Source organism: Psammomys obesus, unplaced genomic scaffold (genome assembly GCF_907164565.1).
Source record: "Psammomys obesus unplaced genomic scaffold, mPsaObe1.curated_primary_1811, whole genome shotgun sequence".
NCBI lineage: Eukaryota > Metazoa > Chordata > Mammalia > Rodentia > Muridae > Psammomys > Psammomys obesus.
Window position 1 is genome coordinate 3936379 of NW_026596051.1, and position 26075 is coordinate 3962453.

Consider the following 26075-nt stretch of genomic DNA (forward strand, 5'->3'; position numbering starts at 1 on the left):
CTCTGGGTGAAGCACTGATGTCAGTGTTTGGGAGTTCCTCCCTAGTTTACTGTCAGTAACCACAGTCTAACACCTCTAAGATACAGTACTCGTTGGCCACCACCATCTTGGAACAATCAGACTCTGTTTTTTTTTTACATTAGAGTATCTCCCAATTCTCATCAAAGAAGCTTCTTTTTGCCCAGGATGATCACTGACACATACAGTCACAACTGGTCAAGGTTCTCAGAATGGGAGACTGCAGATGGCTCAGCCTTTAATGAAATATCTACACTACTTCTTTCTCTAGAACATTGGGGAACATTTTGAAGTGTGGAGGGCAGGAAGACCATGAGAGAAGTGGACTGTGCATGGCTGTAAGGAAACTTTTCTGGACACATCAGGGAAGTTGCATAAATAGAGTCCTAATATCATCATGGACCTGGGACCTGGGAGCTCCACTCCTAGCTGAGGCACTATTGGCAATTGATAAATGGCATGAAAAGTAAAGTTAATATTTTTGCTAGTATATCCTTTGGCAGGTTGATTTCCCAATAGTGGATGGCCAGACATACTTAATAATGAAAAGCAAAAATTTGACTTGATATTGTTTGTATGTGTGTGTTTTAAAAAGGACAGAGTTGAGTGAGTATGGCAGGAAGGGTAAACCTGGAAGGAGTTTGGGGAGAGGATGGTTAATGTGGTTCAATTATGTCATATATGTGTAATTCTCAAAAACCAATTAAAGTAATATTTGGTGACAAATTCAATCATGAGGAGTAATAAACAAAAACAAACAAAAAGTCAAACAAAAACAAACTAATAAAGATGTAAAACTCTGTAAGACAGTTGGATATAAGTGAAATCTGTAGAACCAAACTATACATTTTTTTTCTTTCCATATATACATGGAATATTCTCCAGAATGAAACATTTGTTAGGTCAGAAAGAAAGTCTAAACATATTTGAAATAATCGAAACACTCTAATGTGATATTGTAAAGGTTGTTTTTATTTTGTAAGATGACAGGATGAGATGAGAGCTGTATTGACCCTTTACTAATACATGGATTGCGCTGAGCCCAAAATATTTATATTTAAATACCCTTAGGCCTAGGACTGGAATCTCTAACCTTTGTACAATCTAATGTTCTGTAAGCCCAGACCTTGAAAGCTTCAGCTTCCAGCAACTACCTACTAACCTAGCCCAAAAGTGTTTTCAGCCTCTGAGACTTAAATATAAATGAATTCATTCTTTCTAGCTTTTTCTGAACTCTGGCTGGTGGGTTCAACTCAGCTGTTCTGGTGTAAAACTCATCCCAAAGCTGACTGATTCAAACTGGCTTATTTAGCCTTCTCTTTGAATTCTTCTGCTTAGAAAACCTAAAATTTGCTCAAGTACACAACAAGGACATTTGTTCAACCATGTTTGTAACAGCTTTATTTGTAATAGCCAGAACTTGGAAGCAACCCAGATGTCCATCAACGGAGGAATGGATACAGAAATTGTGGTATTTTTACACAATGGAATACTACTCAGCAATCAAAAAGGAGGAAATCATGAAATTTGCAGGCAAGTGGTGGGATCTAGAAAAGATCATTCTGAGTGAAGTATCCCAGAAGGAGAAAGACAAACTTGGTATATACTCGCTTATATAGACCTACAAGATATGATAAACATAATGAAATCTACACACCTAAAGAAGATAATCAAGAAAGTGGACACAGGCAAAGGTGATTAATCCTCATTTAGAAAGACAAATGGGATGTGCATTGAACTTATGACAGGAGTCTACCACAAAAGGCATCTGAAAGACTCTACCTAGCAGTGTTTCAAAGCAGACACTAAGACTCATAACCAAACCCTCGACAGAGTGCAGGGAATCATATGCAAGAAGGGAAGTTAGTATGATGTGGAAAGGATAGGAGCTCTACAAGGACCAAACATATCTGGGCACAGGGTCTTTTCTGAGACTGACACTCAACCAAGGACCATCTATGGATATAACCTAGAACTTCTGCTCGGATGTGGCCCATGGTAGCTCAGTAACCAAGTAGTTTTCCAAAGTAAGGGGAACATGGACTATTTCTAACAGGATTTCAAGGGCAGGCTGTTTGACCCCCCCACCCCCCCGGGGAGGAGCAGTCTGTTAGGCCACAGAGGAGGACTTTGCAGCCAGCCCTGAAGATACCTGATAAAACAGGGTCAGATGAAAGGGGAGGAGGTCCTCCCCTATCAGTGGACTTGGAAAGGGGCAGGGAGGAGACCAGGGAGGGAGTGTGGGGTTGGGGAGGGAATGAGGGAGCGGGATACAGCTGGGACACAGAGTTAACAAAATGTAACTAAAAAGAAAAAAAAAATAAACCAGAAAAAAAAAAAAAGTGAACCCAGGCATTACCCACCTGAACCTTAGTTAGTTAGTTAGTTAGTTAGTTAGTTAGTTAGTTAGTTAGTTAGTTAGTTAGTTTTTTCTGAGATAGGGTTTTTCTGCGTAGCCTTGGCTGTCCTGGACTCACTGTGTAGACCAGGCTGGCCTCGAACTCACAGAGATCTGCCTGCCTCTGGCTCCCAGAATGCTGGGATTATAAGCATGTGCCACTGCACCTGGCTTAGTATATGGTTTCTAATAAAAAAAATATTTAGGAAAAAAAAAAAAAAAGAAAACCTGCCTCCAAATTTCCCAAGCTGAACTGCACTGAATTGCCTGCATCAAAATCTACTGATCTGCACCTTACTGGAGTTACTCCTGTACTGTACTCTCCTCCTACTCTCTCTTTGCTCTTCTTAAATAGCTTCTCTTTCCTGACCTTGTGAGAGTTGGGTGTATCCTATCTCTGATTCATTCTTGCCCAATCTTTTCCTGATTCATACCTTTGTCCGTCCCTCCACTATGTGACATTGGTTTTTAAATAGTGTGTACTAAAGGCATGTCTGTATTCCAGTCAGAGAGATTAAAGATGTGTATTCCAGCCAGAAAACATAAAGATGTATACTAAGTGTGTGTCTGCATTTCAGCTGAATCACACAAATTTAGGCCTTTGGATATGATCTCTTGACAGAGTAGTCATGATGCTGGATTAAAATTCTTCTACATGATGTCTTACTAAAATGACAATTTATAAATGCAAACATAACAAATTTAAGGAACTGAGAGTATGTGAACATTTGAAAACCCTGAACAAACATTAAGCACAACATCTCTCTCTCTCTCTCTCTCTCTCTCTCTCTCTCTCTCTCTCACACACAAAAAAAAAATCATGGCTTTTAAAGTAAGTGAAAATGAAAAGAAATTACACAGAAACTTGTACTAACTAATATGAATATCAAAATGTATAGTTGTAAGCAACCAATCTGTTGAAAATCTGAAAAGTCAATAACATTTAATTTGAACAAATAAGAAAGAACAAACAAAGCCTAGTGTAAGCAAAGGGAAGAGAGTGAATCAGGGCAGGATAGCACTGAATGAACTAAAGGTAGATATAATACTTTGTGTGTTGGAAACCAGAGACTAATTGTTAAAAAGACTAAATGTTCACAGAGCTTTAGCTGGATTTATTCGGAAAATGGTTAATAATTATTTGAGAAGATTAAAATTACTAAAAGAAAGTAATCCTAGAACTCAGGAGGTGAGGTGGTAGTTGAATTCAAGCCTGGCCTGTGCAGAAATAGGGAAACCCATCTCCAAACAGAGAAAAGCAAGAAAGCAAACTAACGAAAAATCACAGAAAAAAGAAAAGCAAGAAAAAGTAACTTTACCACTGACACACACAAAAAGTTAATTAAAACAGAATACTACAGCCCATAGTCAGTATTCTTATAAACACTTAATGCTTATTCCTTACTCAGAAAGCAGCGATCAAAGACAATGTGAGCTGTGATGTGAGACTGAGGCCACGCAGGTTAAGTATAAAGTCCTTGTTTCAAACCAAACAAACAAAAGAACATGCATCCCAGTAAATATAACCTACATCAAATAGATAAATTCCTAGACATGCATTAATCAACACAAGTTATAAAATAGATTACTTAAAATAAGTAAAGACATTACATTAATAGTAAATGTTAAAACTTGTGAAAAAGAAATGATCAATTCCAGATGGTTTCATTAATTCTACCAAATGTCATAGAAGACTTAATACTAATCATTTACAAAACAAGAATGTCACAAGCTAACAACACTTTCCACAAAAGCTGTTATTAGTATGATAGAAAAGTCCAATAATAGACTTGCCGAAACCACACCAGTAGCATACCTCTTATGAAAATAGGCATCCTAACTCCCTCAAGGTAAAAGCAGTTCAAGTCCACAGGTATATAGAATGATCACCTATCATTGCCCAAGCAAATCTAAACCAGTACACAAGATCTTTTAATGCAGTATTAGTCAACATGCCATATTAACAAACGAAAGGGAAAACAAACATTTCAATGGATACAGAAGAAACTTGAGACTACTATCCATTCAGCCATGACATAAAATTCATAACTAGAAAAAGAGACTCCCTAAAGCTGCTGAAATGTACATAAAATCTGTAAGTAAGTATTCAACATAACAGTGAACCACTTAATGATTTTTCTCTAAGTTCAAAATCAGGATAAGAACAACAGGTTTTTTTTTTTTTCTCATTTCTATTTAACATGGTGTTTGATAAATTTAAGCTGCATAGTTATGACAATAAATAAATACATAGATAGGTAGATAGATAGATAGATAGATAGATAGATAGATAGATAATAAAATATATCAGGATAAGACAAAAAGGGAAAATCCTAAGTCCAGTAAGGCTTCAAGAGACAACATCAACTATACTTTATATAAATAACCCCAAAATACAATTAGAAAACATTCTATTTGTAATGAGATTTAAAAATATGGAATAATTTTTATCTCCCTTTTCTTCCATAAAGTTTCCTACACTTTGTCCAAAGTTTGGCTGAGTCTTAGTATCTCCTTCCATACCCTAATGGGTAGAGCCTTTAAGAGGCCTCCTGTGGAAGGCTCCTCTCCTGTTCCCTGTCTTCTCCTACTTCCAATGTCTGTCCTGCTTGCCCTTCTCTGTAAGGTTTCAGCCTCTTCACTAGGGTTCTCTTTGTTCCTTAGCTTCTTAAGGAAGATGATGCATCCAGAGTTGGTGATACTTAATAGACTAGGGTCAGATAGAAGGAGAGGAATTCCTCCCTTATAGTGAACTAGGGAAGGGGCATAAGGAAAAAGAGGGAGGGTGGATGGGACTGGAAGGAGATAGAGGGAGCTACAGCCAGGATACAAAGTAAACTATAATAAACAAACAAATAAAAAGTAAAAAAATATAGCATACTTAAGAATGAATCAAACAATTATAATAAGTAAATAGAAACATTTCATTTTATCAATTGAAATATATTGTTGGTTATGATTCAACAATTGATATCCTATAAACAAATTTTTATATTTATAATGAACTCTACTTTTGCAGTATACAGACAATTCAATGAAAATTAACAACCTACTAAGATATGGCTTCGGGGCAGATTTCTGCATGTGAGGTAAGAATAAAGGTGCATCCTTACCTCAGCCTAATGCAGCCTGAGAACTTAAGGAGGATATTTTACATAAATGTAGAACAAAATGAAAGGATTCTGACAGAAAATGTGAGCCACTTTCTGGGCTTTCCATCACTGTGTTTATCCGTGTTGCTGCCGAATGATAACAAGAGACATCAAAGGATGGCTTGGTTTGTCTATTCTAGGATACAGTGAGCAGAATTTCATCTTAGAAGATTTTTTTTTTCAAATTCAATAAATCTTCCACTTATTTATTTTCTTTTTGGGGGTCCATGTCTTAGCTAATTTTTGCTACCCAGCCTATATATATCAAACAGTTTTGGTAACTAACATCTCATGTGGCCATGAAAAAACAACTATTGAGGTATTTGTTTTCTATGTTATCAAGAAGTGTGTGCCCAACTATTATACTGTTCTCTTCTGTTTTATCTTCTATGTTCTTTTGTGTTTGACAGTATTTTTTCCTTTTGTATTTTATTTATTTATTTTTCAATTTATTTTTCTTTTTATTAATTACAATTTATTCACTTTGTATCTCCTCTGTAGCTCCCTCCCTCCTCCCCTACCAATCCCACCCTTTCTCCCTCTTCCCTACCTGTGCCCTTCTCCAAGTCCACTGATAAGGGAGGATCTACTCCCATTCCCTCTGAACCTTGTCTGTCAGTTCTCATCAGAAGTGGCTGCATTGTCTTCCTTTGTGGCCTCTGTGGTAAGATAGCTTCTCACTCAGGGGGAGGTGATCAAATAGCAGGCCAATCAGTTCCTGTCCCCATTACTATGGAACCCACTTGGACACTGAACTACCATGGGCTACCTCTGTGCAGGGGTTCCAGGCCATCTCCATGAGTGGTTCTTATCTGGAGTATCAATCTCAGAAAAGATACCTGTGCCCAGACTTTTGGGATCTGTTGCACTCCTTTTGAAGTTCCTGTCCCCACAAGGTCTTTCCATCTCCCCCTTCTTTCACAAGATTCCCTACACTCTGCCCAAAATTTGGCTATGAATCTCAGCATCTGCCTCAATACCCTGCAGGGTAGAGTCTTTCAGAGGCCCTCTGTGGTAGGCTCCTATCCTATTCCCTGTTTTCTCCCTCCTCTGATGTCCATCCTCTTTGCCTTTCTGAATGGGGATTGAGCATCATAGCTAGAGTCTTCCTTCTTGATTAGTATCTTTAGGTGTACAGATTTTAGTAGGTTTATCCTATATATCTAGTATTCACTTATGAGTGAGTATATACCCTGTGTGTCTTTCTGTTTTTGGGATACCTCACTCAGGATGATCTTTTCCAGTCCCTACAATTTTTCTTCAAATTTCATGATTTCCTTGTTTTTTATTGCTGAGTAGTATTCCATTGTGTAGATGTACCACAATTTCTGTATCCATTCCTCTGTTGAGTGGCATCTAAGCTGTTTCCAGCTTCTGGCTATTACGAATAAAGCTACTACAAACATGGGTGAGCAGGTGTCCTTGTTTATATTTGAGTGTCTTTTAGATGTATGCATAGGAATGGTATAGCTGGATCTTGAAGAAGAGCTATTCCTAATTGTCTGAGAAAGTGCCAAATTGATTTCCAAAGTGGTTGTACAAGTTTACATTCCCACCAGCAGTGGAGTAGGGTTCCACTTTCTCCACATCCTCTCCAGCATGTGCTGTCACTTGAGTTTTTGATCTTAACCATTCTGATGGGTATAAGGTGAAATCTCAGGCAGGGTCGTTTTGACTTGTATTTCCATGATGACTAACAACACTGAACGTTTCTTTAAGTGTTCCTTTGCTATTCGATATTCCTTTATTGAGAATTCTCTGATTAGCTCTGTACCCCATTTTTTTAACTGGATTACTTGACTTGTTGCTGTTTAATTTCTTGAGTTCTTTATATATACTGGATATTAGACCTCTGTCAGATAGAGGGTTGGTGAAGATCCTCTCCCAATCTGTAGGCAGTCGTTTTGTTTTGATGACAGTGTTTTTTGCTTTATAGAATCTTTTCAGTTTCATGAGGTCCCATTTATTGATTGTTGCTCTTAGAGCCTTGACAGCATTTTTTAATTTAACTTATGAAGTTAAATAAATATTAGTAAAATAAAAAGTGTATTGTTTAAAGTGTTGTCTATTGTGCTAAATTCTCATGACCTTTTCAGGTTAACCTAGCTGGGGTGATAGGGCATCAGGAAATGGCATATAACACATAAAGAAATGCTGGAATCAGATGTTTCATGTTCTCTAATGCATTGTAGAAGAAGCATGCCTGAAACTCAGTAAATTACCTACATACAGGAGGAGAGAGTTAGTTAATCTCAGTAGCAATTATCTTTAATGGAACAGTCTCAGGCTGCGGCCATCTGGAAGGAAGAAGCAGTGGTTTATACTTGCAGTGTACAATGGATTTAGATGAAGAGCTAATGTCCTTCAACACCCATATTTGGACCAATGGAAGGCTTTTTATTCTTCTGGGCCTGACCCAAGTAAGGCTGTGACACTCCCAATTAGTTCCTTTGTAGGACTGTGCTTGTGCCAACAACACACATTTACTTAGAACTTCATCTGCTTCTCAAACTAACTTCCTGTGTGAAAAAAAAAATATATGTGCTTTCTAGAATATAACAGGATTGTTTGTATTTCTGAGTTTCCACCGCTTCTTCTTCCTTCCTGAGTACTTTTAGTCACTCCTCAAAGCTCAGACCTCTGGTTTCATGAAGACAGCCATCTCTGAGGATTCAGATCATGGTTTTGATTCAGGTTGTTCCTATGAGTACCTTTCTAATAGTGTCTTATATCTACACCAAGAACTATTATAGTAGATTGTACATTGCTTGTACATGAAGTCTTCCATATGCTTTCACATATTTTTTTGTTACATAAGTAGAACCTAACATTTGTACTTTAGGTTCCTAAAATAGTTAAATATGAGTAAATAAAATAAAAACATTAAAAATTAATAGTTGCAAAGTAATATGAGAATAAACCTATTATGAAAAAGTTAAACTGTTCAAATTAAAGTGTTGTGCAGGGACCTTAATCTATATTTTTCTTCAAAAAATTCAACATCTCAGGTGTTGAGTAAACAATGGTTCTTGAGGGATGGTTTCAACTTCAAGACCAATTTCACTTCAAAAACTTGTGACATGGCTTATTTCTCAGGGGCTGTGATATTTTTTTCTCTATCACAGACACAGTTGGTCTAAAAGCAATAATTTCCTGGGCAGGAATCCAATTCTGTAACCATCTCTGTCAGCATGCAGCTTCTATATTGTATCTATAAGACTCAGTTGGATCCATCAACATAAACTCAGATAGCTTTCCTATAAGGATTAAATATGTTTTGAAACTAAAGCATTTGACACAAAGTTCAGAACTGGAAATACCCACAGTATATTGAATAAATAAGCATTTGAATGTTACAGATATACATATTTACTTGCATGCATCATACAGTTTTGCTTCTTCACGTCTCAAAAAATTTTCTTATAGTTTTTTTCCAAACTAGTTAAATGTATTATTATTGATCTCACTCTATTCCCTGGGCAGCACACTGACTTTAGTTTGTGATCATTAGTAGAGATGGATGAAGCATAGGAGATTATCCATAAGGAATTTCTAAGTTTCTAAAGATGGTATCTTTGTATGCACTTATATAAGGGAATAGTTTGAAAAGAACAGGGCAGATGTTTGAAACTATTCAAGGAGAGGTACTGTTTCCACTGAGAAACCTTATAGAATCATACACACAGAGAATGGGAATTCAAAATTTTCATCCTTAATATTTGAGTATCAATTTTCAATGAGTGAAGGGTTGTTACTATTGTTAAAGATAAGTTTAGTTTGTTATCATTGAAGATTTTACACCAGCTTCAGACAGAGACTTGGTGACCTTTTCAGAGCAATTCTTTGATAAATGGGTTAATATTTTATATTCTTACATGGTGAAAATGATCTATCCCTCTAAAAAAAAATCTCACAGGAACTGTACTCTTTTCTTCTTCCATCATCTCTTCCATCTCATCTCCCCTATTTTTTCTCTTACCTTTTTCTATTTCTAGGACAATATCAGCATAAAATTCACTTCACTCTTGCAGGATTAAGCTGGGTATAGCTTACGCAACGATTCAAAGAAAATTAAATGACCTAAACCCTGTTTCTTTAGATATTCCAAAACAGAACCTTCATTCTCATCAAAGTTTTATGAGAATATTTTCTAGCTTAGGTGTCTCTTTTCTCTACCTTGATTTTCTTGATCAGATAGTTTATATATTTATATCTGTGTACATGCCATATTTGATATATCAGAAACAGCAATTCAGAAATTTATAGATAGATAGCAGCCAAATGGGTGCCCCTGGTTGACACAAACAATACAAACTCAGGTAACAAATAGCCTCGGGTAAATTTTTATAATCCTCTAAGCTATACATAGATCATAAAATAAAATAAATAAGATGAAAAATTTTAACTACTTCCTTGAATTGACAATCAGTAACTTACTGAATCTGAAACACAGAATAGACAATGCAATTTTATTTCAACTAAAAGTTATTAAGTTTGTGATGAATTCTTTGGGTCATCTGTTAATTCAAACACTAAAAATGAACATAAGACAATCAATTTACTTTTTATTAAACTTATATTTTATTTTTAAAATTTCATATATGGGTACTTTAGTCACATAATTTCACCCTTTCTCCCTCTGTCATTGTTCTTGTGCCTTTTGTATACAGGAGGGATTCAGATTTTTTGAGTTAATTTTGTATCCAGCCACTTTGCTGAAGTTGTTTATCAGCTGAAGGAGTTCCCTGGAAGAATTTCTCTTAGTATACTTATATGTACAAAGAGTATTGGTATTAGCTCTTCTTTGAAGGTCTGGTATAATTCTAGGCTGAAACCATTTGGCCTTAGGTTTTTTTTTTTTTTTTTTTTTGGATCGTAGATTTTGACAACAACTTTTATTTTCTTAGGGAATATAGGACTATTTAATTTATTTACCTGATCTTGATTCTGCTTTGGTAAATGGAATCTATCAAGAAAATTTTCCATTCATTTACATTTTAAAATTTTGTTGGATATGGGCTTTAGAAGTAGGACTTAATGATCCTTTGTATTTCATCAGTAGCTGTTATGTCCCTTTTTCATTTCTGATTTTCTGATTTGGATAGTGTCCCTCTGCTCCTCTGCTTTTTAGTTAGTTTGGCTAAGAGTTTGTTCATCTTGTTGATTTTTTCAAAGAACCAGCTCTTCATTTTGTTGGTTTTTTGAATTATTCTCATTGTTTCTAATTTATTGATTTCAGTTATAAGTTTGTTTATTTTTTTCAGAAGTCTACTCCTTTTGGTTGTGTCTGCTTCTTTTTTTTCCAGTGCTTTCAGTTGTGCTGTTAAGTTGCTTTTATGAGACTCTCCAAATTTCTTTATGAAGGCACTTAGTGCTATGAAATTTCCTCTTAGCACTGCTTTCATTGTGTCCCATAAGTGTGGGTAAGTTGTACTTTCATTTTCATTGAGTTCTAGGAAATATTTAATTTCTTCCTTTATAAAAGATAAATTAGCTGAGAAAGAAAGTAGGGAAACAACACCCTTCACCAGATGGCTAAAGACTAGTGTAAAACCACAACCAATAAAATCCAAGTCAATATGGCATCTCCATAGGCCAGTTATCCAAAGGCAAGGAGCACTGGATACTCTAGCACAGTTGAAACACAAGAAAATGATATACTTATGAAGATGATAACAGAAGAAACCAATACAATTCATAAAGAAATACAGAAAAATGCAGTTATAAACAGATCGAGACCATTAGAGAGGCCTGTAAAGCGGAAATGAATAAATCATTCAAAGAAATACAGGAAAACACAAACAATGAAGTGAATGAAATCAATAAAATGTTTATGAACTGAAGATGGAAATGTAAATAATAAAGTAAGCACAAACTTAGGCAATTCTGGAAATAGAGAACTTAGAGGAAAAAAAAAAAAACCCAGGATATCACAGAGGTAAGCATTTCTAACAGAATAGAAGAGATAGAGGAAAGAATTTCAGGTGTAGAAGATACAATGGAAGAAATTGATGCATCTTTTAAAGAAAATGTAAAATCTAAAAATTTCCTGACATAAAACACACAAGAAATCAAGGATGCAATGACAAGACAAAATCTAAGAATAATAAGAACAGAGGAAAAAGAAGATTCCCATCTCCAAGGTTCAGAAAATATTCTTAGCAAAGTCGTCGTAGAAAATTTTCCCAATTTAAATGAAACAATGCCTATAAGCATATAAGAGACCTGTAAAACACCTAATAGATTAGACCGGAAAAGAAAATCCTCTACCACATAACAATCAAATCACTAAATGTACAGAAAAAAATATTAAAAGCTGCAAGGGAAAAAGGCCATGTAAGATATAATGGTAAACCCATCAGAATCATACCAGACTTCTTGATAGACACTATGAAAGACAGAAGAGCCTAGACAGATGCCATGCAAAACTTAAGAGAACATAGATGTCATCCCAGACTACAATATTTAGCAAATTTCTCAATTATCATAAATAGAGAAAACAAGAAATACTATGAAAAAAATAAAACAAATTTAAACTACGTATCTTCAAATCAAGCAGATGATACTAGAAGGAAAAATTCATTCTAAGAATGCTAACTACACCGAGAAAAACACAGGAAATAAATAAATTCACTACAGGAAAACTATAGTAGATAAGCACACAAACACTCTACACAACCAACATCAAAACAAAAGGAACTAACGGTCATTAGTCATTATTCTCTCTGAACACCAGTGGACTCAACTCACCAATAAAAAAACACAGACTAACAAAATGGATATGTAACAGAACCCAACATTCTGTTGCACACAAGAAACACACTTCAGCCACAAAGATAGCTATTGCCTGAAAGTGAAGGGAGGGAAGAAGGTTTAACAAGCAAACAAACACAACGGCACCCAAAACTTGGATTTATAACAAAAACAAGATATTCAATGATAAAAACAAATTTCAACAGTACCTACACAAAATTCCAGCATTACAGAAGACACTAGAAGAGAAAATACAACCCAAGAAAAGTAGATACTTTCAAGGAAACACAGAAAATAATTAACCTCACTACAGTAAAACAATAAGCAACCAAGCACACAATTTATGACCACAGCCAACATCAAAATCAAAGGAACTAACAGCCACTGGTCATTAATCTCTCTCAACATCAATGGACTCAATTTTCCAATAAAAAGACATAGACTAACAGAATGGATTCGTAAACAAAAGCCAGCAATCTGTTGCATACAAGAAACACACCTAATTCACAAAGATAGACATTACCTGAGGAAAAAGGGTTGTAAGACAGCTTTCCAAGGAAATAGACCCAAGAAGCAAGCAGGAGTAGCCATTCTACACCAACAGCACATGCTATAAGAGTAAAAATCAATTTGGGACCTCATGAAACTGAAAAGCTGCTGTAAAGCAAAGGACACCATGATCAAAATAAAACGACTGCCTACAGATTGGGAAAGAATCTTCACCAACCCTTTATCTGAGAGAGGGATAATATCCAGTATATATAAAGAAATCAAGATGTTAAACAGCAACAAATCAAGTAATCCAATTAAAAATGGGGTACAGAGCTAAACAGAGAATTTTCTGTAGAGCAATATCGCTGGAATCTTATATAAGAAGTGGGAAATAATAAGACATGGAGAGGACAGGAACTTCACAAGGAGAGCAACAGAACTAGAAATTTGAACAGAGGGGTCTTCCCAGAGACTCATACTCCAACCAAGTACCAGGCATGGAGATAACCTATAACCCCTGCTCAGATGTAGCCCATGGCATTTTAGTGTCCAAGTGGGTTACATAATAATGGGAAGAGGGACTGCCTCTGACATAAACTGAATGGCCTGCTCTTTGATCACCTCTCCCTGAGGGGGAAACAGACTTATCATGCCACAGAAGATGACAATGCAGCCACTGCAAATGAGATCTGATAGATTAAGATCAGAAGGAAGGGGAGGGAGACCTCCCCTATCAGTGGACTTGGGGAGGGGCATGCATGAAGAAGGGAAGGTGGAATAAGGAGGTGAGGAGGGGTGGGTTTATGGGGGATACAAAGTGAATAAAGTGTAACTAATAAAAGTTAAAAAAAAGCACGGATATAAGCCTGAGGGAGTGGATCTGCAATTATAATAAAAGAGAAGGAAGAATTGTTCTGTGAAAAAAAAAAAAAAGACATTACATGAAGAAAAAGGGTTGGAAGACAGCTTTCCAAGCAAATGGACCCAAGAAGCAAGCAGGAGTAGCCATTGTAATATCTGATAAAATAGACTTTCAACCAAAATTAATCAAAAGTGATGGAGAAAGACAATTCATACTCATCAAGGGAAAATTCCACCAGGAAGACATCACAATCCTGAACATCTATGCCACAAATACAAGAGCACCCACATTTGTAAAAGAAACATTGATAAAATTTAACCACACATAGATCCCCACACATTAATAGTGGGAGACTTCAACACCGCACTCTCAACAAAGGACAGGTCAACTAAACAGAAATTAAACAAAGGAACAATGTCTCTAACAGAGGTCATGAATCAAATGGACCTAACAGACATTTACAGAACCTTACTTCCAAACACAAAAGAATTTACTTTCTTCTCAGCACCTCATGGAACCTTCTCCAAAATAGACCATATAGTGGGTCACAAAGCGAGCTTCAACAGATACAAGAACATTGAAATAATCTCTTGTATATGACTGATCACGATGGAATAAAGCTAGACCTCAACAACAACAGAAATAGCAAAAAGCCTACACACACATGAAACTGAACAACTTGCTACTAAATGACAGCTGGTTCAGGAAAAAATTAAAGAAAGAAATTAAAGTCTTCCTAGAAATCAATGAAAATGAGGGCACAACATACCCAAACTTGTGGGACACAATGAAAGCAGTGCTAAGAGGAAAGTTCATAGCACTAAGTGCCTTCAAGAAGATATTCGACAAAGCTCATTCAAGCAACTTAATGGCTCACTTGAAAACCCTAGAAAAAGAAGAAACAGACACACCAAAAAGGAGTAGATGGCTGGGAATAATCAAACTCAGGGCTGAAATCAATCAATTAAAAACAAATAAAACTATTCCAAGAATCAATGAAACAAAAAGCTGGTTCTTTGAGAAAATCAACAAGATTGACAAACCCTTAGCCAAGCTAACTAAAAGGCAGAGAGACACCATCCAAATCAACAAAATCAGAAATGAAAAGTGGGGCATAACTACAGACACTGAGGAAATTCAAACAATCATTAGGACTGACTTCAAAAGTCTATATGCCACAAAATTTGAAAATCTAAATGAAATGGACAATTTTCTTGATCAATTCCACTTACCAAAACTGAATCAAGACCAGGTAAATCAATTAAATAATCCTATATCCCCCAAGGAAATAGAAGAAGTCATCAAAAGTCTCCCATTCAAAAAAAGGCCAGGACCAGATGGTTTCAGCACAGAATTCTACCAGAACTTCAAAAAAGAGCTAACTCCAGTTCTCTTCAAACTATTCCACAAAATAGAAACGGAAGGAACACTGCCAAACTCATTCTATGAAGCCACAGTCACCTTGGTACCTAAATCTCACAAAGACCCAACAAAGAAAGAGAATTTCAGGGCAATCTCCCTTATGAACATTGGTGCAAAAATACTCAACAAAATACTTGTGAACTGAATCCAAGATCACATCAAAGATATCATCCACTATGACCAAGTAGGCTTCATCCCACGTACGAAGGGGTGGTTCAATATAAGGAATTTCATCAATGTGATCCATCATATTAACAAACTGAAAGGAAAAAAAAAAAAAACACATGATAATCTCCCTAGATGCTGAAAAAGCATTTGACAAAAATCTAACATCCATTCATGTTTAAAGTCTTGGAGAGATCAGGGAAACAAGGCACATATCTAATCATAATAAAAGTGATATACAGCAAACCCATAGCCAATATCAAACTGAACGAAGTGAAACTTAAAGAAATTCCTCCGGAAGATCTTTTATTGTAGAGGATTGTTTTAGCAATTCTGGGTTTCTTGTTATTCCATATGAAGTTGAGAATTTTTCTTTCAGGGTCTGTAAAGAATTGTTTTGGTAATTTGATGGGAATTGCATTGAATCTGTAGATTGCTTTTGGTAAGATGGCCATTTTTCTATGTTAATCCTGCCAAGCCATGAGTATGGGAGATCTTTTCATATTCTGATATCTTCTTCTAATTATTTCTTCAGAGACTTGAAATTTTTTTCATACAAGTCTTTGACTAGTTTGGTTAGGTTTACACCAAGGTACTTCATGTCATTTGTGGCTATTTTGAAGGTTGTTGTTTCCCATATTTCTTTCTCAGCCCTTTTGTCTTTTGTATACAGGAGGGCTACTGATTTTTTTGAATTAATTTTGTATCTGGCCACTTTACTGAAGGTGTTTGTCAGCTATAGGAGTTCCCTGGTAGAATTTTTGGAGTCACTCAGGTATACTATCATATCATCTGCCAATAGTGATACTTTGACTTCTTCCTTTTCAATTTGTATCCCCTTGATCTCCTTCAACTGTCTCATTGCTCTAGCAAGGACTTCCAGAACTATGTTGAATAGATATGGAGAAAGTGGCCAGCCTTGTCTTGTCCCTTATTTCAGTGGGATTGCTTTAAGTTTCTCTCCGTTTAGTTTGATGTTGGCTATAGGCTTGCTGTATATTGCCTTTACTGGAACAGCCTTACAAGGCCACAGAGGATGACAATGCAGCCACTCTTAATGAGATCTGATAGATTAAGATCAGAAGGAAGGGGAGGGGGACCTCCCCTAACAGTGGACTTGAGGAGAGGCATTTGTGAAGAAGGGGGAGGGAAGGTGGGAGTAGGAGGTGAGGAGGTGGATATGGGGGGATACAAGGTGAATAAAGTGTAACTAAGAAGAGTTAAAAACCTGCTACAGAGGGCCTCTGAAAGCCAGAAGAAGATAACAGGAAAAAAACTAGGAACCTACTACAGAGGCCTCTGAAAGCCTCTGCCCTGCAGACTATCAAAACAGATGCTGAGTCTGATGGCCAACTGTCGGGCAGAGTGAATGGAATTTTATATAAGAAGTGGGAAATAGTAAGAGCTGGAGAGGACAGGAACTCCACAAGGAGAGCAACAGAACAAGAAAATTTGAACACAGGGAACTTCCCAGAGACTCATACTCCAACCAAGGACTATTCATGGAGATAACCTAGAACCCCTGCACAGATGTACCCCATGGCAGGTCAGTGTCCAAGTGGGTTACCTAGTAATGGGAAGAGGGACTACCTCTGACATAATCTGATTGGCCTGCTCTTTGATCATCTCCCCCTGAGGGGGGATGCAGCCCTACCAGGCCACAGAAGAGGACAATGCAGCCACTTTTGATGATAACTGATAGACTAAGTTCAGAAAGGAGAGGAGAACCTCCCCTATCAGTGGACTTGGGGAGGGGCATATATGCAGAAACGGGAGAGAGGGTGGGATCTTTTGAGGTGAGGAGGGAGGCGCTTATGGGGGGATACAAAATGAATAAAGTGTAATTAATAAAAAATAAAAAAGTTAAAAAAAGAACTGATATAAGCCTGAGTGAGTGGATCTACAATTGTAGTAAAAGAGAAGGAAGAATTGTTCTGTGAAAAAACAAACAGTCAAACAAAAAACAGCAAAACTTCTTTACCTTTCTTAAAATGTATTTTTTTTCTGAAATTTTTGTATAGATAGGCATAGGGTAGGTAATGCACCTCAAATCTTTGCAGAAAAGCCTTCTATATAACAGCTTTTTGCAGTTTCTATTCTCCTTGATGAGAGGAAAAATTTGAGTTACAAACTCTAGAATTGATTTTTACTTACCTCCCTCTGGCCAATTAATTTTTTTATATCCATTTTATTTCTACCTTCCCTTAAAATAACCAATTTTAATCAAGTAATAATAACTTTCTGCATACTCCCATATATAAGCTAAAGCAAAGAAATAAGTATCAGACAACTTCCTCATGTTGGTACACTCAACAACATTCTACATATGTGGGTGTTGGAATAAAAACAGTATGTAAAACCTGAAGAAAACACAGAAGTCTTGGTGTCCACTTGGCACGACCTTTCTAGCATCTATAAAATGGAAAATATGAAATTTAATGGATTGACTATTTATTTCCAGACCCTTATTATAACATGTGATTAGCACTAAGTGTTCAATGCATAGTTAACATGAACATCATATATGATATGCAGTTTGAATCTCTTTCTTAACTGTGGAGATAGGAGGGAGTCTCCTGATAGTGTTTGACATGTGATCTTCAATTTTGTGAACCATTATCTTGTGGGTAGGCTGATCTTAAAATTAATTTTTTTTGAGGACAGAACAGAGACACAACAGTCCTTGGAAATCAAATCCCAACTTTCTTTGAAATGTACAATTGAATGTGGTTCTCAATGCATGATGATATTACATCTTTCTTTATGCATCAAAAATTAAAAGAACTATGTAGTTTTTAGTATTGTTCCTCTATAGTTCAGCTTGAGATCAGGGATGGAAATACCTCCTGATGATCTTTTACTGTAGAGAATTGTTTTAGCAATTCTGGGTTTCTTGTTGTTCCATATGAAGGTGAGAATTTTTTTTTTCTAGGTCTGTAAAGAATTGTTTTGGTAATTTGATGGGAATTGTATTGAATCTGTAGATTGCTTTTGATAAGATGGCCATTTTTACTATATTAATCCTGCCAAGCCATGAGCATAGGAGATCTTTCCATCTTCTGATATTTTCTTCTAATTCTTTCTTCAGAGACTGGAAATGTTTTTTCATACAAGTCTTTGACTTGCTTGGTTAGGGTTACACCAAGGTACTTTGTGTCCTTTGTGGAAATTGTGAAGGGTGTTGTTTCCCTGATTTTTTTTCTCAGCCCTTTTGTCTTTTGTATACAGGAGGGCTACTGATTTTTTTTTTTACTTAATTTTGTATCCAGCCACTTTGCTGAAGCTGTTAATCAGCTGTAGGAGGTCCTTGGTAGAAATTTTGGGGTGACTCATGTATACTATCATATCATCTGCAAATAGTGATATTTTGACTTCTTCCTTTCCAATTTGTAAAAAAAAAGAAAGAAAGAAAAGACATATACTCAGTGTAAGAAGAAGGAGGGTGGGTAGGACAGGGTGGAAATGAGGGAGGATCTACAGTTGGAAAAAAAGTGAAAAAATTATAATAAATAATAAATCAAGAAAAAAAACAAAATTAAAAAAAAACAGGTTATAAACATGGTTGAGCAGATGTCCTTATTGCATACTTGAGCCTCCTTTGGATATATGCCTAGGAGTGGTATGGCTGAATCTTGAGGAAGTGTTATTCCTAGTTTTCTGAGAAAATGCCAGATTGATTTCCAGAGTGGTTGTACAAGTTTACATTCCCACCAGCAGTGGAGGAGGGTTCCCCTTTCGCCACAACCTCTCCAGCATGTGTTATCACTTGAGATTTTGATATTGGCCATTCTGATTGGTGTAATACAGAAATTGTGGTACATCTATACAATGGAATATTACTCAGCAATGAAAAACAAGGAAATCATGAAATTTACAAGTAAATGGTGGAATATGGAAAGGATCATCTGAGTGAGCTGTCCCAGAAGCAGAAAGACACACACGATATATACTCAATCATATAGACATATAATATAGGATAAACCTACTAAAATATGTATACCTAAAGAAACTAATCAAGAGGGAGAACTCTGGCTAAAATGTTCAATCCCCATTCTGAAAAGCTAAGAGGATGGACCTCAGAAGAAGAAGAAAACAGGAAACAAGTTAGGAGCCTCCCACAGAGGGCCTCTGAAAAGCTCTGCCCTGCAGACTATCAAAGCAGATGCTGAGACTTCTGGCCAAACTTTGGGCAGAATGTAGGGAATCTTATGAAAGAAGTGGGAAATAAGATCTGGAGAGGACAGAAGGTCCACAAAGACAGCAACAGAACCAAAAAATTTGAGCACAGGGGTCTTTCCTGAGACTCATACTCCAACCAAGTACCATGCATGGATATAACCTAGAACCCCTGCACAAATGTAGCCCATGGGAGTTTAGTGTCAAAGTGGGTACCCTAGTAATGGGAAGAGGGACTGCGTCTGACATAAAATGATTGACCTGCTCTTTGATCACCTCCCCCTGAGGGAGGAGCAGCATTACCAGGCCAAAGAAGATGACAATGCAGTCACTCCTGATGAGATTTGATAGACTAAGATGAGAAGAAAAGGGGGGGGGACCTTCCCTATCAATGGATTTGGGGAGGGGCATGCAAGAAAAATGGGGAGGGAAGGTGGGATTAGGAGTGGAGGAGGGAGGAGTTAATGGGGGGATACAAAGTGAATAAAGTGTAATTAATAAAAGTTAAAAAAAGAAACAGGTTAAAAATAGATTTACCATACATGATTGACATGGGGCCAGAGAATGAACCTATGGGTTTCAATAATTTCTTCAGATTATCACATGGCTAACCGGAAGCTGTGATTCACTACTGCAGCTCAGTTCTGTAAGAAGAACTCATGTAACATCATCATCTCATGCTGTGTGTTGGTATTGGAAGGTGGTCAATATTCAAATGTCGAAGAGGAGTTTCTATAATATTTGAGATCTTTTACAAATTCATAAGTTTGTAATTGGGTTAAAGGAAAACACCGACAGTATTTTACTTCTAGCATATCTGAGGCTCAGAATGAAACCCAGTATTAAAAATATGTTGGAGACTGTCAAATATGAATCATACCTAAGTCCTTTCAGCCACATATTATTTTTTCTGTTGCTTAAAATTAAATTAGTTCCTTTATTGTAGAGGATTGTTTTAGGTATCCTGGGTTTTTTGTTAATCTATATGAAGTTGAGAATTTTTCTTTCAAGGTCTGTAAAGAATTGTGATGGAGAGGGTGTGGAGAAAGGGGAACCTTTCTCCACTGCTGGTGGGAATGTAAACTTGTACAGCCACTCTGGAAATCAATCTGGTGCTTTCTTGGACAACTAGGAATAGCACTTCCTCAAGATCCAGCCATACCACTCCTAGGCATATATCCAAAAAAGGCTCAAGTACACAAAAAGATTTGCTCAGCCATGTTTGTAGCAGCTTTATTTGTAATAGCCAGAAGCTGAAAACAGCCCAGATGCCCCTCAACTGAAGAATGGATGCAGAAAGTGTGGTACATCTATACAATAGAATATTACTCAGCAATGAAAAATAAGGAAATCATGAAATTTGCAGGTAAATGGTGGGACCTGGAAAGGATCATCCTGAGTGAGCTGTCCCAGAAGCAAAAAGACACACACAGTATATACTTACTCATATAAACATACAACATAGGATAAACCCACTAAAATTGGTACATCTAAACAAACTAAGCAAAAGAGAGGACCCTAACTAAAATGCTCAATCCCCATCCTGAAAAGCAAAGAGGATGGACATCAGAAGAAGAAGAAAATAAGAAACAACCTAGGAACCTGCTACAGAGGGCCTCTGAAAGCCAGAAAAAGAAAACAGGAAACAAACTAGGAACCTACCACAGAAAGCCTCTGAAAGCCTCTGCCATGCAGACTATCAAAGCAGATGCTGAGCCTGATGGCCAACTGATGGGCAGAGTGAATGGAATTTTATGTAAGAAGTAAGAAATAGCAGGAGCTGGAGAGGAAGGAACTCTACAAGGAGAGCAACAGAACAAGAAAATTTGAACACAGGGAACTTCCCAGAGACTCATACTCCAACCAAGGACTATTCATGGAGATTACCTAGAACCCCTGCACAGATGTAGCCCATGGCATTTCAGTTTCCAAGTGGGTTACATAGTAATGGGAAGAGGGACTACCTCTGACATAATCTGATCGGTCACCTCCTCCTGAGGGGGGAGTAGCCTTACCAAGCCACAGAAGATGACCATGCAGCCACTTCTGATGAGGACTGATAGTCTAAGATCAGAAAGAAGGAGAGGAAGACCTCCCCTATCAGTGGACTTGGGGAAGGGCATGCATGCAGAAAGGGAAGGAAGTGTGGGATCATGAGAGGAAGAGAGGGTACAAAATTAATAAAGTATAATTAATAATAATAAAAAAAGAATTTTGATGGTAATTTGATGGGGATTACATTGAATCTGTAGATTGCTTTTGGTAAAATGACCATTTTTACTGTGTTAATCCTACCAAGCCATGAACATGGGAGTTCTTTCCATCTTCTAATATATTTTTCAGTTTGTGTCTTCAGAGAATTGAAGTTTTCTTCATACAAGTCTTTGTTTTGCTTGGTTAGAATTCAGGAGGTAGCTCCATCCCTGATCTCAAGCTGTACTATAGAGCAACAGTGCATGGTCTGGCATAGAAACAGACTGGTGGATCAATGGAATATAATAGAAGACCCAGATAAACTCACACACCTCTGAACACCTGATATGATAAAGATGCCAAAACCATACAATGGAAAAAAGACAGCATCTTCAACAAATGGTAATGGTCTAACTAGATGTTTATATGTAGAAAATGCAAATGGACCCATACTGTCACCCTGCACAAAGTTAAAGTCCAAGTGGATCAAAAATCTCAACATATAACAAGACATACTAAATCTGTCAAAAAAATAAAAAAAAAACAAGCCAACAAAAACAGTGAGGAACAGTCTCAAACACATTGTCCAGGCAGAGAATTCCTTGAATAAAACACCAACAGCTTAGGCTCTAAGATCTGCAATTAATAAATGGGACCTCATGAAATTGAAAAGCTTCTCTACAGCAAAGGAAACTGTCAGCAGTACAAAAGAGAACCTACAGAATGGAAAAACATCTTCACCAACCCTATATTCTATAGAGGGCTAATATCCAGAACATATAAAGAATTATATGCTCAAAAAATTAGATACCCAGAATGATGGGAGCAAGAGGCTGACTGTCATGAACTAGGTTGACTGCTCTTTGATCACTTGTCCCTTGCGATGTGGTCTTGCTTGGCCACCAAGGAAGAGGATTCAGGCAGTTCTGATGAAAATTGATAAGCTATGGACAGATGGCAGAGGAGGAGAACTCCCTTTTCAATGGAATTGTGGAAGGGGATAGGGAAGAAGAGAAAGGGAAAGTAGGGCTTGGAGGAGTTGAGGGAGGGGGCTTCAATCTGGATATAAAATGAACAAACTGTAAAATAAATAAAAATAAAAGAAATATAATTTATATAAATAAATTTTCTGTGCACTGGGAATGAAGGGCTGATGTTTAACTATAACTCACCCCCTCACCTTTTGTGAATTTAGAAAAAAATCTATTACCATTATTTTGTTTTTGTGACTATAAAGCTTATATAATTGCCCTTGGGGGTGGGAGATTAAACTAGTTTCTAAGTATTTTATCTGGCTTAGAGAAAGGTAGTTTTTTTTTTTTTTTTTGTCTATCAGATAATAATCTCTCACTCTGTCCATGCACATGCAAGCAACCATAATTAAATCAGGAGTTTACAACCAAAAAAGAAATGCTAAAAAAAAAAAAAAGACACTTCTTGGGGATGAGAAAGGGTTCATCATGACAAAGATTGATTATAAGAAAGGGTACTTGGCTAAACAAGACTAAAATTCATTATACACATGTGTGAAGCTGTTGAGGAATACAAATTAACTAAAGAAGTCAAACCAACATTTCAGTCACAGCTATCTGTGAGGGTAATGTGATTTTACTCATATTTGGTAAATGAAAACACCTTTAGACTTATGGCTATATAATGATAAAATATTTCAGAGTCAAGGCATTGAGCACCTGAAATAAGAGTAAAAATCACTTTTGAAAAATAGTGAATTGTTTGGTTTTAGTTCTTTCCCTATTTGAGAATGTGAAAATCAGAAATTTTTACACAGCTCTCTCCAGATTATATGCCATTAAAATATGTATCAAGTATCCAGATTCATGTCTCCCTCTAAAGAATTTACTTTTCCTGAGACATCACTTTTCAGTTCCTTTAAATTTCAAAGTGCCTAACATTATGAAAAAGTGTATTAAAACTGCATTAGAGCAATTGCTATATCGGTGATGCAGTGAATCCCTTTCCAGATGTAAGGACCTATTATTTTATTTATTTATCTTTCCACAGGATAGTGGGCAGACCATACAGAATGCTTCTTATATAGCTTGCTGTCATGAAGTTGCTGATGTCTGTAAAACTGCATTTCAGCTGAAGAAAGCGGGCAGCTGTACAATATCATGACCTATTAAAAACAGCCCGTTTCTTTGCTTGCAATGAACACACACTAAGCTATTCTGTATGAGTTTTTGTTTGTTTTAACTTGGATCCTGGATATCTTCACCAGTCTATATGAGCTTATAGCAGATGTTAAATTGATATTGGTATTTGACCTTTGAGTCTTATTTATCAGAAATCCTGTCCAAATTGCAAAATGTAGAGTAACCCTTGATATCTGAAGTGCCGTGTGCAACTTGCTTAGCACAGGTATCATATGCAGTGCAGACTGTGGCATGAATTTAGTCTCTTTGAAGTTAATTGTCCGCTCTTACTGCTATAGTGACTGCAGAATAGTCAGCAAAATACTGCAATCACTGTCATTAAGAGATGCTGAATGACTGCCTTTAGGTGAACCAAAGAGCTTATTGATGTAGGGAAAAAGATCATTTCAGAATACTGAACATTTATCATGTGGTACTCCCTATTGGCAAGTTCTTAATTATATTTTAAGACATTCTTTGTGAAAGAAATTGCACAGATTAGAACCAGCTGTCAAATTTCACAATATTGGTAACAAGAAATGACAGAGAGACATCAAAATGAACATGCATATGATCCACTGTTGCTAATAAAGCAATAAACTTTATTATTAAGCAGCTTGCAGATAAATGACTTAAGAGGCATCGTAGAGATTCTGACTTGTAGTAACTAAGGAGGAAAATGGCAGTCTCTAAAGAAGATCCATTACATAACGACAACACAGCTACAGCTCTAACAGTGAGCGGCTACAGGCTGACCTGAAGATACAGCTCCTGTCGTGTTTGTAGCAGTTCTGCTGAAATATGGCAGTGACTGTGAGGCCCTGAACAAGCCAAAGAACCATATAGTATTACTACAAGCTTCACAAATAAAACACCATCACTAAAAAAATTCAGTTCATAGGAGTACATACAGCTTTTTTATTCTTTGATGATAACCAAATATATGTCTGAATTGCATTTTCTAATTTGAGTCATCTCCTGGCACCTCTCCATAAGCATTATGCCTTTAGTGAGTAATTGGTATTAACTGATAATTTTGATCCTCTCCATATTTACATACATTTATATATTTAATATGACTCATGTTTCATATTAACATCATTATGTCCATGTGTAAACTACATTTTGTAATGATAGTGTTCCAGTTTTGATGCTAATTCAGAGCTTGATGGTGTCAGGTAATTTTCATTTAAATCATCCAGTCTTCTTGTGATTTGAACATTATTATGTATCTAATTGAATGATGAGAAGGCTGGAAATAATATGTACAAGCATAAACTGCTAAGAAAAGGCAGACCTATTAAATGCCAAATTACACAACCCATTTTCAGCATTGTGCTGCCTCCAGGCAAGCTGGTTTCCTTCCCTTGCAGAACAAGCATCTAGAGAGTGAATAATGATTTCTTACACAAAATTTCATATATATATATGAAAGTAATCTGTCTTTTATTATTTCATTTACTTCTTGAATTAGCCAAAAATAAATTGTAGGGACATTTTAAAAGTGAACACAAATAGGTTTATCTTCACACGCATAACAGGAAGAATCTATAATTCTGTATTTCTCCTTAATTGTATCTTAGGATAGTTTAATTGATATCTCTCAACTTTTGGATATGTTTGTCTCTGAAAAGACATTGCAGTGAAGAAGGTGGGATGGAAAAATGGACTTAGGTAGGATGATTTGCTTTAGAAATTGCATTTCATAACGCAAAGAAAATGCTGATTACAAGGAAAGCCAGAGTGAAATATGAAGAATAAATATAAGGTATGAGCAAATTTAAGTTATCTAGAGGAATGCAAAGGATTTTGCAGGTGGGAGCTATACTATAGGGAGAAAGAAATTAGATCTTGAAGAAACATTGTGTGGGCAATCTCTGATCTGTGGTATAGCATCCAAAACTGACGTGATTTCAGTGACTCAGCCCATTGTTTCACCGCTTTCACTTGCTGTGCGATTCCCTCCCTTAACTAAGTAAATCTATGTAATTGAACAATGTGTAATAAGGCAATTTTATGATTACACACTGATGCCAGGTGATCACCCATTCTTACTGTCAGCCACTCACAAAATGCTTAGTGAGTGGGAACTCAAAGATTCTGTCAACTTTAAAATTAACATGATCACCACACGAGAGGAAATCTCACCTCATTTAAAATGAAAAAGGAGAAAATGAAAACATAGTTAAGGTGGGTGCTGGAAATTGTGTGTTGCTTTCATTTCCCTTTTATGACTGGTGCTGTTTCTTCTTCTTCTTCTTCTTCTTCTTCTTCTTCTTCTTCTTCTTCTT